The sequence below is a fragment of the Odontomachus brunneus genome, unplaced genomic scaffold (genome assembly GCF_010583005.1).
Source record: "Odontomachus brunneus isolate Ranch 3 - 2012 unplaced genomic scaffold, Obru_v1 Obru_scaffold_190, whole genome shotgun sequence".
Taxonomy (NCBI): Eukaryota; Metazoa; Arthropoda; class Insecta; order Hymenoptera; family Formicidae; genus Odontomachus; species Odontomachus brunneus.
Genome location: NW_022639640.1, coordinates 591,044 through 603,269, shown reverse-complemented (window position 1 = coordinate 603,269; position 12,226 = coordinate 591,044). Strand labels below are relative to the sequence as shown.

Here is a 12,226-nt window from a genome sequence, read left to right as displayed (position 1 = left end):
GGGAAGGGAAGAGAAAGAAGGAGAGAGGGGATTTTTTGGCTAGTCGCACGATTTGCATCTTCCGGAAGCCGGATACGTCGGTTTTTTGGATTTCCTATATCGGTTCCGCGCGATATCCGGATGTCCGATGCCGTTCAAGTTTGTGGTGTTCTTTTAACCACGGAACCATGCCGCTGTGTATCATAATGTTCTCTATTCGAAAATGTGTGTATATTTATACGTGCATATAACACATATCAGAGACTGCGTCTCCCACCCGGTATATCGGGTTTTTCTTTACGGTTTGTTTATGTCGCATGCGCACAATCCGCCCCCGAGAGCCGCCGACTCTCGTCCACCCTTCCAGTCGCCGGGAAGCGTGCGGATGTTTTGCATCGCTCGTCGCTCGGTCGCCGGGTGTTCCTGTCAGTGCAGGTGGAGATTTTTCGAATTTTTGTCGTTCGTTCGAGAAAACATCGAGAGTCGTGTGCCGCTGATGCGCCGCGGAAAGAGTTCGCATCCTCGAGCACGGCATACGCGCCGTGGAGGATAGTGATGGACGGAATCGCCGAGTTCGCGGAGTGGTCTCGGACAATCGTCCATGAAATGATGACCGGAATGCTTCGCTGTTGAGTACGCGAGTCTGTTGTCGTCGTGGTGTTCCGTTTATAACGCGATCGAGCAGCTTTCGTTCTCGCCCACGGCTCGTAAATGCGCGAGATGTGACGGACCTGTACCGATTGATCGTATGCGGGTGTATGTTTCGAGGCCGAGATATCGTCGGATGACTAAGAGTATATGAAGTGACACCGCGATTGCTTGCCGTAGATCTCATGTTCGGATGAAAATAATTATCGAAAACTAGCGCGCCGTAGTACGTACCGGTTGTTCCATCTGGATACGCGAGAGAAACGCACGTTGACGTTCGCGAACCAAGTGTGACAACGGAAATTCCTGGGCCGCTGAGACTTGTAGCAAACTCGAGGGCGTGCATATTGAAATGCGGTGTATCCATGAAACTCCGGGTGAATGAGAAACTGAAGTGTCAAGCTTTGAAACAAGGATTACGAGGTTCGGCAACGTCTGCGCGCGCGGTAAGCTCACACGAGATTGCATGTGTTTTGCGTCGCATGTCGAGCACGTTCGAAGGCTCTAATCCCGTTATCAGGGTATATCACGTGAGTACTTATATACTCCATATAGAAAGTACTTATTGACAAATGTATCGCATGGAAATGTCGACGACACACACGTCGTTTTGTCGAGCCCAGGCTGCGGCATTCGAGCGAATTACCGTTCAATTTACTTCGCTCGACTGCTCTTCGTGCGTGAAACGCAGGAGTTCGCATAGTTCGTTCGGGTAGTAATAAAAGTCAGTGTTGTTTTATTTTTCTCTGTTACACATATAAATGGAAAGAAATGGTTCGCGTGAAAATCTCACCGCGAGCTTTTGTCGGGACAATCAACCCGTTGATAACACAGTTCGGCGCATATCCGCGGTACAATCCGCGTTTATTGTACAGGAAGGGAGCACGAGAGATAGATGGGTAGATAGATAGAGCAGGAGAGACTTTGCGCTCGCGCCCCGACATGTCGACATAATCCGTTCTCTCATGATAATCCGTCAAAATAACGGCAGCGCTTTTGTCGGGAAATTTCGCCGGGTTTTTTTTTCATGGCCTTGAGCGCAGAAAGTGTTACTGCACTGTGTGTTACACACACTGCGTTTCGACAGCGCACCGCAAGCGACCCTTTATCCGCGCCTGTACATTCCGTACTCGCGCGTACACACCGTATATCGCGCCACCACCACTGGCGGCTAATTGAAATTCGGATAATGGGCAAACCGATAAGCGGCCACCGTCGCCCTGGAGCGAGAGAAGCGTTTTTTGTCGGCGCGGCCCGCCGTTGGAAACTCGTTTTCACGGTTCGTTAAGGTTATCTCAATGCGATGCGCGGCGGCGTGATATTTCTATTGAGACTTGGCCGAAGGGCACACGATAATCCGGCACCGGCCGGCTTGCGTCGCTGCGTCATCCTGAATACCGTTAGCAATCGGTTTTAGCGGTAATGGGAATTCATTGACACTGATTGGACGCACGTTAGACGGGACTAATTGATCCATTAGACGAACAAGGTCTTTCCTTAAGGGTTCGATAACGCGAAGGTCTCACTAGCCTCGTTAGCACATCGTCGTTAACATCATGCGCGCCGCGCACCCCGCTAATGGATAACAAAATTTATACGATAGCGGCAAGACAGGGGAAGTACATGGGGCGTAAGATCGCATTAAAGGCGGCGCGCGGCGCACTTCCTGAGATTCTCGCGGCGTTGTAACCAAAGACTTATAGAATAGTAGACTGTATACTCTTACGGTGACGGCTGATGACAAGATTGAAGGACGCAGATATGTTAAGTTAAAAATGCTGTCTCTGTCATATAGTACTATAGGAGGGACTGTCCGAGAAACAGAACAGAGTGAAACATAGTAAAAGAAAGAGAGAACGCATTGATCATGTGATCGTTTCTACCTTTTCGTTCTTCGTACCAACTAAATAATTAGATAACGAAAGCATCTTACTCTTACCAATGCTAATTTCATTCCTCCTATAACATTGCACAGTCTATTCTACATTTATGTATCCTATATCTCTATGGTTATAACTAGAGTTCCTCTGGTCAGAGTTGGGACAAAACATGATGATTCTTAATTAGTCTGCATGTTGTTCGCCATTTTTAGAGATGACGTGAGTAGGAGTGAGAGAGAAACTCTAGTAAAAGTGAGACAGAAGCTCTAAGACTGAAATGAGACTAAGTACGTTGCAGTTTCTCTCTTACTTACTCACTTCTTCCCTAATAGCGGAGTGTTCTAACTTTAACTTGAGGGACTTTAATTGTAACCGATCTTCCGTATATATTACATCCGTAGTCGTTTCGACTGGGGATAATGTCACCAATATATCATATCCCAGTTCTTCATTGCTGTTTTATTCTTGCATTGCATCGTAGTGGTGCTTAGCCACCGTAATCACTCGGTAGCGTCCACCTGATAATTTCGGTTTACTCAGCGACCAGCGTTTGCGTTAATGACGGCCACATTATTAATTGCTGCGCCAGGGTGTGCACATCGAGTCTTGTCATTTCGACCTTGCATACGTAAGCGCAACGAACGCGCCGTAGATGGCCGTGCAACGCTGTTTCCAGCTACATGATCGTCCCTTTCGCCGTAATAAAGAGCTTACGTAATTTAAAGTGACTCGCCGAGATAGGAACTTATAAATCGTTTCGGTCGTGCTGGGTTGGTTGGCATTATTGCGTTATCGGAATTACGAGTGATGGTTTCATTGCTTACGTCCTATGCGGAGAAAGAGAAAGAGAGAGAGAGAGAGGGGGGAAAGGGAGAGGGAGAGAGAGAGGGGGAAAAGAGAGGGAGCGAGAGAAAATGTGGCGTTTTTATTGTTTTCTACGTTGTCGTGGCATCATTCCTCGTGCGTGCGGAGTATTCGAATGCGACGACGGTGACTCGCTCGTCCAAGGCGAAGCTTCGTGCGGCAAATCGAAGTATTTTAACGAGCAATAGAATCACTGAGAGAAATATACAAATTGTGTGCCGCTGATTGTATCCTCGCGACGCGCGCGAATCGATATTTCCTGATACTGTCTACTCGGAAATTGATATTTAGTTCATTGCATCGAGTAGATGCAAATCACGTGAGATACTCAGATCTGAATTTATAGCGTCATATCTGGTTTTTATATTTATATCTGCGCATAAAGGAAATACTAAGGATATCATTGGGCTAAATGTGATTGCCGCGACAAAATGCTAATGACATTTTTCGCCCACGTATATAAAGGGGTTGTAGGAATCTCTATCCATAACCATACTCTACGAAATTTCTCAATCGTACACTGAAAAAAAGATGTTTGGTATCTGTCAATATAATCATGTTGTAAAAGAACTGTAATCAGAGGAAGCATTTTTGTAGTAAATGTTACTATAGTGTTAATTGTAAGAACGTGTTACATGTATGATGCTACTATTTTTTTTTGTTAAAACAACAAGAAGGTATAGTTTGCGGTAAAAATAACAGTGATTTTTGGTAAAGTTAACAATTTTCTTTTTTGGTATGCAATATTTGTTTACAACAGAGAGATAGCAATATTCTTTCTGGGCTGAGGTAATTATATATGAAGATATATTAATTGAATATTCCGTGTCATAAAAACTGTGACTGCAAAGATATAGATGGACATATAATAACAGTAATTTTTAAATATCTATTTAATTTAAATTCGTACAATTATTTTTCTAACCGTAGAGAATGTAGTTGTATTCGAGTCGCAATTATGATCCTACTTTTGACCTCAATATTCCACTTAACGTTTATTTTGATTCTCTTAAATCTCTTTTGAATCTATTTAACTTACTAACTTTGTCAAAAGATCCTGTTTAGAACCTACAAGTGACATTTTGTGCTTTTTGTTATGTAGAAGCTCTAAGTAGATCGTCAGTTTCCATGTATATCAAACATACAATGATCTTTCAGAATATACAGATGTTAGAAAGTTCTCGTCGGGAGGAAGTAGAATTAAAATTTTGACTAGGTTTGTACTCAAACCGAGATTTTGCTCCTACTTTTGATCAAAGCTCTGCACTTAACGCTTACTCTGATACTCTAAAGTCTACTTTTTTTTATTCTATTTAACCTACTAACTTTGCCGAGAGAGGTTCTCTTTAAAACCTGCAAGTGACACTTTGTACGGTTTCTGCCTTTTAAAGGCGCTAAGTAGGTCCTCCTTTTCCATGTATATCAAACATACAATGATCTTTTAAAATATATAGGTGTAAGATCTCGTCAAAAAAGTAGGACTAACAAGTAAGCCTACCTAAAGGTTATATTTCAATTTCTTTCTAATTTGACACAAATGTATAAGTACAAAAAATATTTAGGTTATATTTTTTCATTTTAGCCCACTTTGAGTTTTACGGGCAGTTCATAGCTTTTTAATGTTCTCACTCCTATCATCGACAAGTGCAACAAAAATAATAATAGTGTAATAAAAAATAATAAGTGCATAAGAAATAAAATTGAATACAAGATATAGACGTTTTTGGTTTACTGATTATGAATATGAGGTCAAATTAGTTGTATAAATAATAAAATGTTTAAATAAAACATGTAAAAAATGGAAAAAACAATTTTTACAAATAATTTCTCGGTTTAGCCGAGATTCGAGCCATATTTTGTTAATTTAGCACAGATTTGAAATATTTCGGTTGAAATCTCGGCTCAAGAAATTTAGAATGGTTCGTGTCTCAGCTATGCCGATTTTGTTAAAATTATTTAACTATATTTTGTATTTATTTTTTATGCATTTTTATTGTACTTGTTGATGATAGGAGTGAAAACCTTAAAAAACTATAAACTCTAGCTGTGAAACTCAAAGTAGGTTAAAATGAAAAAATATGATCTAAATATTTTTTGTACATTTGTGCCAAATTAGAAAGAAATCGGAGTGTACCTTTTGGTTTACTAATAAGATTTACTAAGTAAATTTACTTACTAATAAAATTTATTAAGTAGGTTTACTAATAAGATTTCGAATTATAACAATTTTTACTGTGTACATATCTGCGAGATATCTATAACGCTTCGTCATGAGTGCTGATCAAGTCTGTGCAGTCGAATATCTGTTGATTGAGCGCGAAAGAGATTATGGATTGTTTATTTTCGATACTTTACGACGGAACGAGAGAAATAGCCAGTCTGGGAGTTAGGCAGCACGAGTTAGTTAAGCGACTAACGTGCACGTCTAACGGGCGGCTTGCAAATTCGCAATCGCTTTCTCAATTTGCGGAAAGAATTAAAGCTCTGGTCAGCGTCTGTTTGTACGAGTTTGTACTCGGCTTGGCCGAGTAGTCCATTTGTTTGAGTACGCGACATTCGTAAGCGAAATCGAGCAAACATATCGATGTCGCGAAACATCATCGGATTGGAACTGCGAATCATTTAGCCGCGCCAACTGCAATCGATAACCGTCGCTTGTGATGTTTCAATTATTCGAAAATGACTACACGCGTATTGCGAAAAATAATATTCCATATTCCAGACGCCGGCGGTATTTCAGTGTGCGTTTGACGAAAAAATTTCAACTTCACCGATTATAATTACTCGTTCGTAAAACATCAACTGGCTGCTCACACTGACGGGACACACCATTGCGTAGCACATATCCGTGTTACACGCAATCGTTTTAGATTAACAGCGTATTCGAATTACACCGCTTACACACCAATCGATTGCTTCGCACATAGCGCTGTTCATTTATCATTTTTCACGGACTACACGTGGAGCCTTTTTCCAGCCATTCAAAAATTCTCCGTGAGAGCTTCTCTCTCTTCCTCTACCTCGCTCTTTTTCTCTCTCTTTTATCTACCTCTGTACCTTCTTCTCTCTCCCTCTTGGCTTCCTCCCTATCTCTACCTCTCTTTTTCCGGATCAGTCTGTCAGAATTCAGCGGGCCGGGCGAGATGATCGAGCGCTTAAATATGTAGCACCGGCCGCCTCGCACCCTCGTTTCTCACCGTTCTTCGTTTCTCGCCCCGAAACGTCCGGAATTCCGCAGGGTGGGAAGGCATCGCCATTGACGATATCGTGCCGCGCAGCGAGGCGGCGGGTGATAAATTTTTCAGAATTTTACGATTCTCCGCGCCAACGGTATGCACGATTCGCCACGAAAGTAGGAGAGTCGTTCGCTCGTCCGTCCGTCTGTTCGTTCGTTCGCTCGTTCGCTCGCTCTGCTCGCGGCGAAGAGAGCGACAGGATCTACGGCGGGTGGATGCGGTGCTCCTGTGACTGCAGGAATCGATATGCATTGTCTCTCCTCTTCCTGTTCCATCTCTTTCTCTCTCTTTCTCTCTTTCTGTCTCCCTCTTTCTCTTTACAGGCATGGCTCGCGATGCCCGCACTTTTCTATCCCACGGCCGCCTTTCTCGCGCGCGCGGAGAGTTTTTCCCCTCGCCAATTCTCTCTCTCCCGTTCGCACCACCCCAATGCGCCGGCGGTTTTATTTGATCGCCCTCTTATGTTTTATTGAGCAGCTCCTTCGCTAGCGCGCAGTTTGTTTTTTTTACGGTCACTACCGGAAACAGCTGTGTCCGTGATTTCTGGGTTTAACGCCGCCACGCTGCTCGGGCTCGATTCCCGGATACGTCGCAATGCACCGTACAGCGCCGCGTAGCTCCGCTACTGATGGATTTTTATACGGCGGCCGGCGAAGATCCGCCGATGGAAGAAGTAAATACGACCGAGGAATTCGGGCGTGAGGGATTATGCCGGTACCGATGGATTTTTATACGGCCCGGTGAAGATTTGTGGACAGAGGAAATACGACCGAGGAATTCCAGCGTGACGGATTACGGACGGGGACGTAACCGCCGTGTTCTAATAGCGCGCTGTAAATAAAAGTCCTCTGGGGAAAAATCCTTCGTTAATTGTCACTTTGATCAGTGTATCCTTTAAGGTAAAAGTAGCAATACCTGGATACGTATCTAATCCTGGGTGTTTTTATTATTTAAGTATGTATCTTAAACTTTCAACATAAAATAGAGAGTAATTCTGTGAAGGTGTTATAAAACTTTTGTGATGAAAGTGCTCGACAAGGGGATCAATTTGAGAAAAGTAATGTTCTGTGATGCTTCCTTAATCCTTTTCGTCACGATGGGTAGTTCAGCGATACAAACTTTTTCCACTCAGCTTTTAAATATTTTAATAAATTTCTCGATATTTTTTATGTGCGGTTTTTTGTGTTCTTAGAGTCTGATGAACAGATGTAAAATGAATAGGTAACCGTACATTTTTATTTGCATAATTACTATAAATAAACAAATAATCAAATTTTGTGCTTTCTATAAAAAATGCATTTTCTATTAAATTATTATCAATAGCAAAACGGCAATTTAGGCTCTTATTTAAGGCATCCTAAAGTATTTTTCAGAATTTTGTCATATTTTTTCGAATTTTAAAATTTTGACTTTTGATTCGTAATCAGCGACCCGAAAAAATTCCGGATACAAAGTTACAAAAAAATCAGTCTAATACATAAATTCGTAACATAAAGGATTAAAAATTTATATGGAGAGCATATTATAGTTTTTTCATAAATATTTTTCGATTCTATTATGTTTTTAGTAGTCTAGGAATAGACTATCTCTCTACATATCGTCTATCTAGCTAAAGAACATTGTAAATTTCAATAGGAACTTAACAGATTTTGCTAGAAACATGGGAAGTGTTTTAGTAGTAACATTCCAGCTTCCAAAATATAAATAGCACATATGAAATGAAAGAATAGTAAATTACTGCAAAGTATCGATCTATTTCCCGGTCTATAAAGTCTTATACTAAGTTTTGCTATGAAATTTTCTTCGTTTGGTGTCTAGGAATTAGTATTTTCTTGCTTCTTCGATTCGCTTTCGCGCGAATAAAAAGAAATAACGTGTTTAATTACAACACAGCGATATTTTTTTGATAACGTGTGGCGTAAACTAGAGCATTTCTGAACATTCACCGTCGGACGTTGCAACATAATATCTGGACGTAGCGTAATCGTTTTCACCGTCGTTCGTTAAAGACAATATTTGTATTACGAGCCCGGCGAGTGTAGCCGTAGTTGAAACACATTTTAACGTAACGTGATATACCGGCGGAGTTGCTTAGCGTGTAGCGGGATAAACATCATAATGTAAGAGGCTGCATCACTTCCTGTTTGCGAGTCTACATTAAAATACACGGTCGGCGATTTTTTAAAGTCGTCTCCGCCTGCGCGCCCGCGCTTCGCCGCGTTCCACCTGCGTCCTAAGCGATGCCGCACAATATTTCACATACACGCACACTGCATCCTCATTAGAAAACGCTCGAGATCCGTATGAATGTAATATGGATGCAGTTTCAGAAAACTTCCGTCCCTCCCTCCTCCTCCTTTTTAATACTCGTGCCGACGCTTTTAATGATAACGCTACGTATCACTCCGCTGTGTATTACGGCGCTGCTGGTCGCGTTAAAAGTTACTTTCAAAAAACTCCGACAATTATGATTCAATGCACGTGTATGTGCGCGCGGAAATCTTTGTCGAGAACTTCATTTTTACGACACGCGACGTACTCAATCATAGAACGTTACTTTGACACAAAAGAACGACGCGATATGCAACTCTAAGCTCGAGTCGAAATCTTGTTCGAGTTGATCTTGTTTTCAGTTTCACTATTCTATTTAATATCTATTTTAATATTCTGAAACTTACATATCTTTTGATTTTATTTAATCTACCCGAATCGAAATTTTGATTCTACTTTCACCCTCACTATTCCAACACCTATATTGATATTTTGAAACTTATGTACTAACTTCTTTTGATTCTATTTAATCTATCCGAGTCGAAATTTTGATTCTACTTTTAGCCTCACTATTCCATTCAACACTTATTTCGATGCTAAAAAAAGTGAAAAGGGAAATTTCGAACATCATCAGAGTCAAAGTAGGAGTAAATTGTCATTAGAATTAAACCTACTTTGTTAACTTAGCTCCTACTGCGTTGTAGAGTTTAAGGTTTAATATAGGGTCAAAATTTTGGGTATTTTCCGCACTTTCTCGCGGTGTGATTTTCCAGCGGAGAAACGAGTTTGACAAAGAGTCAGAAGCGACAAGGAAGGCGATAGAAGGGCGGTTAGATGTTCCCCGCGCGGAAACTTCGCCGATTCGGTATCGTCGATTCGGAATCCGTTGGTTCTCGGGAGCAAGATGTACCCATTGAAAGCTTTCTTTTCGGGTCGCACCTGACCGATCGACTTATCGTAAGTTTCAACCTTTCCGCGCCGGAAAAGGCGAGGAATGGACGGCGGCGCGGATAGGAAGAACGAACGAGTTCGTGAAGAAAACAGCGAGTCCCATAGAATACGGATTTCCTGAATAAGAATGAGTTCGGCGGCGCTCAAAGGCACACGGGCAAGTCTCAGACTGAGGAATAGACTTATTTCGATGTTGCGAGAAGAATCGGAAAGTTCGCGGCGGAGAAACGGAGCGAAGTTTCCAGATACGCGAGACAAGGCGTGCCGCCACGATTTCGCGAGACGACGCGCGAAGTGAACGCGCGGCGGTTTGGCAGATCGGCATTGCTGCACGGAAAAGATTTCACTGCCGTAACTAATCATGGTTTGCTGAAAATGTAAACTTGCTGCTAGCTAAAATTTTGCTATTGTTGCTGCTACATAGCTCTCATAGCTATATATATGCCTACACGCAGATAAATATTATTCTATCGTTAGAGAAAGCGATTACTCAGTTTACTTTCCTTCTTTTAACCTCTTTATGGAAAAACAACTCCATTAGTGTAACTAAATTTTCTGTTACTTGGGGACCAAATGAAAAACTCGGTTGTGAACGGAAAGATTCCTATTATAGGAGGTTTTCGCCCAGACAATTGCTCTCAGTTATCTCAACTGAGTTTTAATGCAGCTGAATGTTCAGACGAATGTTTTCGGTCACAGTAACAGAGATATTATTTCTAGTCAGCAAATTTTTCATCTGCTCTTTATATGTAGTTACCGAGCTGAAATTTTTCCTGAAAGTCAGTGGTAATATGCATGATGCCATTTAAAAAATTCAAAATAACATTGATTTTTATAAAAAAAAATGTTTTCAATTTTTTTATTGTAAGTTTGCATAAAACAGGTGAATGTTTACCTCACAACCTTTTTTAAACTATCGGAGGCACTTCAAAAATCGTACAGACCGCTGAATATTCCGTATGTATTCTATATTAAAAGTTTAAATATTCGTATTTGAGAAGACCAGAACAATCAGAATGTCTAAAGTTAGGATGTGCATTAGTACTTTTACCTTACAGGAAGCTGTATTTTTAGGCATCTATGTATTATAACGAGATTGAGTTACCGTATATAGACACAGATACTTGCCGTCGCGGCCAATTTTATATTCTTCGTGTGGCAAAATCGACGTGCCTCTAAAGAACTCGTTATAATTACACAAAAGTCGATAGATCGGGAGTGGAGAAGCAGCGGAGTCGCCGCACGTAAACGACCTTATTATACCGCGACACGTGCGACCAGTGGCCACTTGGGCGCAGACGAACAATCATTTATGCGGACGACGTTCCCCGACTATACCGCCTACCGAATGTGCCCAGTGGGTGCTCCTCCGAAGGAGGAAGATATCGACCTCGAGTACGATCTTTCCTTCTTTCCATCCGTAGGTGTACTTGTGCCACGCGTGAAGATCTCAAAGGTCTCGCCGAACGGCCTCGGCGCATAACCTTAGTCTCGTCGTAAAAATGCAAAGCGCCCCGTGCGAATAAAAAGCTCCCCCGATCGGCGCGAACCTCATGAAACTTTCAGAAGGTGCGAGTACGACGGCGACGGCGGCGGCAGCGGAGACGGTGAGGGACGTTGCGTGCGGAATGCGTTCGTTCCTTCCTCTTCCATCGCAGCCTTCCCATTTTTTCCTTCCTCTTCCTCGCCTCGCTTCCGCTTCCGGAAGCCCGTGTGCTTCCGTGGCGACGGCCCTACGTGACAACGTCGGTACCTTTTTCGTTCGATGATATTACCCTACGTGCCCTTCCTTCAGCCGCGATGTATTCGCCGGACGACGAGTTCCGAAAGTCCTCCAATCGCTCGCTCGCGACTCCACCGAGATGGAGAACGTGCGAATATCCGATTTTCACGGCTTCCCACTTTCCCATCTCCCTCCTTTATTTGATTTTCTTGTCTGAGTCCGCTTTCGTTTTTCTTCCGATTTTGCCCTCCCTTCGATGTTTACATTTGCGTGAATTCTCAAGCCACTTGCTCTTTTTTCTCTCTTTCCTATCAGTTTTTTCTTTTCATTTTTTTTTCATCCTGATTCCCAGTCGAAATTTTGATCCTACTTTCGACCTCATTGTTACAACAGAAAGTTTTCGGAATATTTTATAAATATATTCAATCAACTCCAAGAGTCACTTTATGAGCATTTTATTTTTTTTTATTTCACAAGAATTTTGAGCATGCGTTTTCTTGCTTTTGACATCATTGAGAGTTTTGACCGGGAGCCTTAAGTTCAAATAAAAATTCCGAAACTGGGAATCGGCGTCTCTTTAAAAAATAGCGAGATGCCGATAATGCAGTTTCATATACGATAATATCTCGTCTTAATATCATACAATTGACGATTCGTTTGGGGTCGCGAGCACG

The 12,226-nt window shown here is 42.1% G+C and overlaps 1 protein-coding gene across 1 annotated transcript in view; it reads left to right on the top strand.

Moving 5' to 3' along the window:
• The first annotated feature begins 375 nt into the window (after positions 1 to 375).
• Positions 376 to 12,226, top strand: part of LOC116851767 (semaphorin-2A) — a 486,860-nt gene continuing 475,009 nt past the window's right edge. Inside the window, exon 1 of the mRNA XM_032831541.1 lies at positions 376 to 1,073. The gene's annotated coding sequence lies outside the window, so the exon portion shown is untranslated. The remainder of the gene's footprint in view (positions 1,074 to 12,226) is intronic.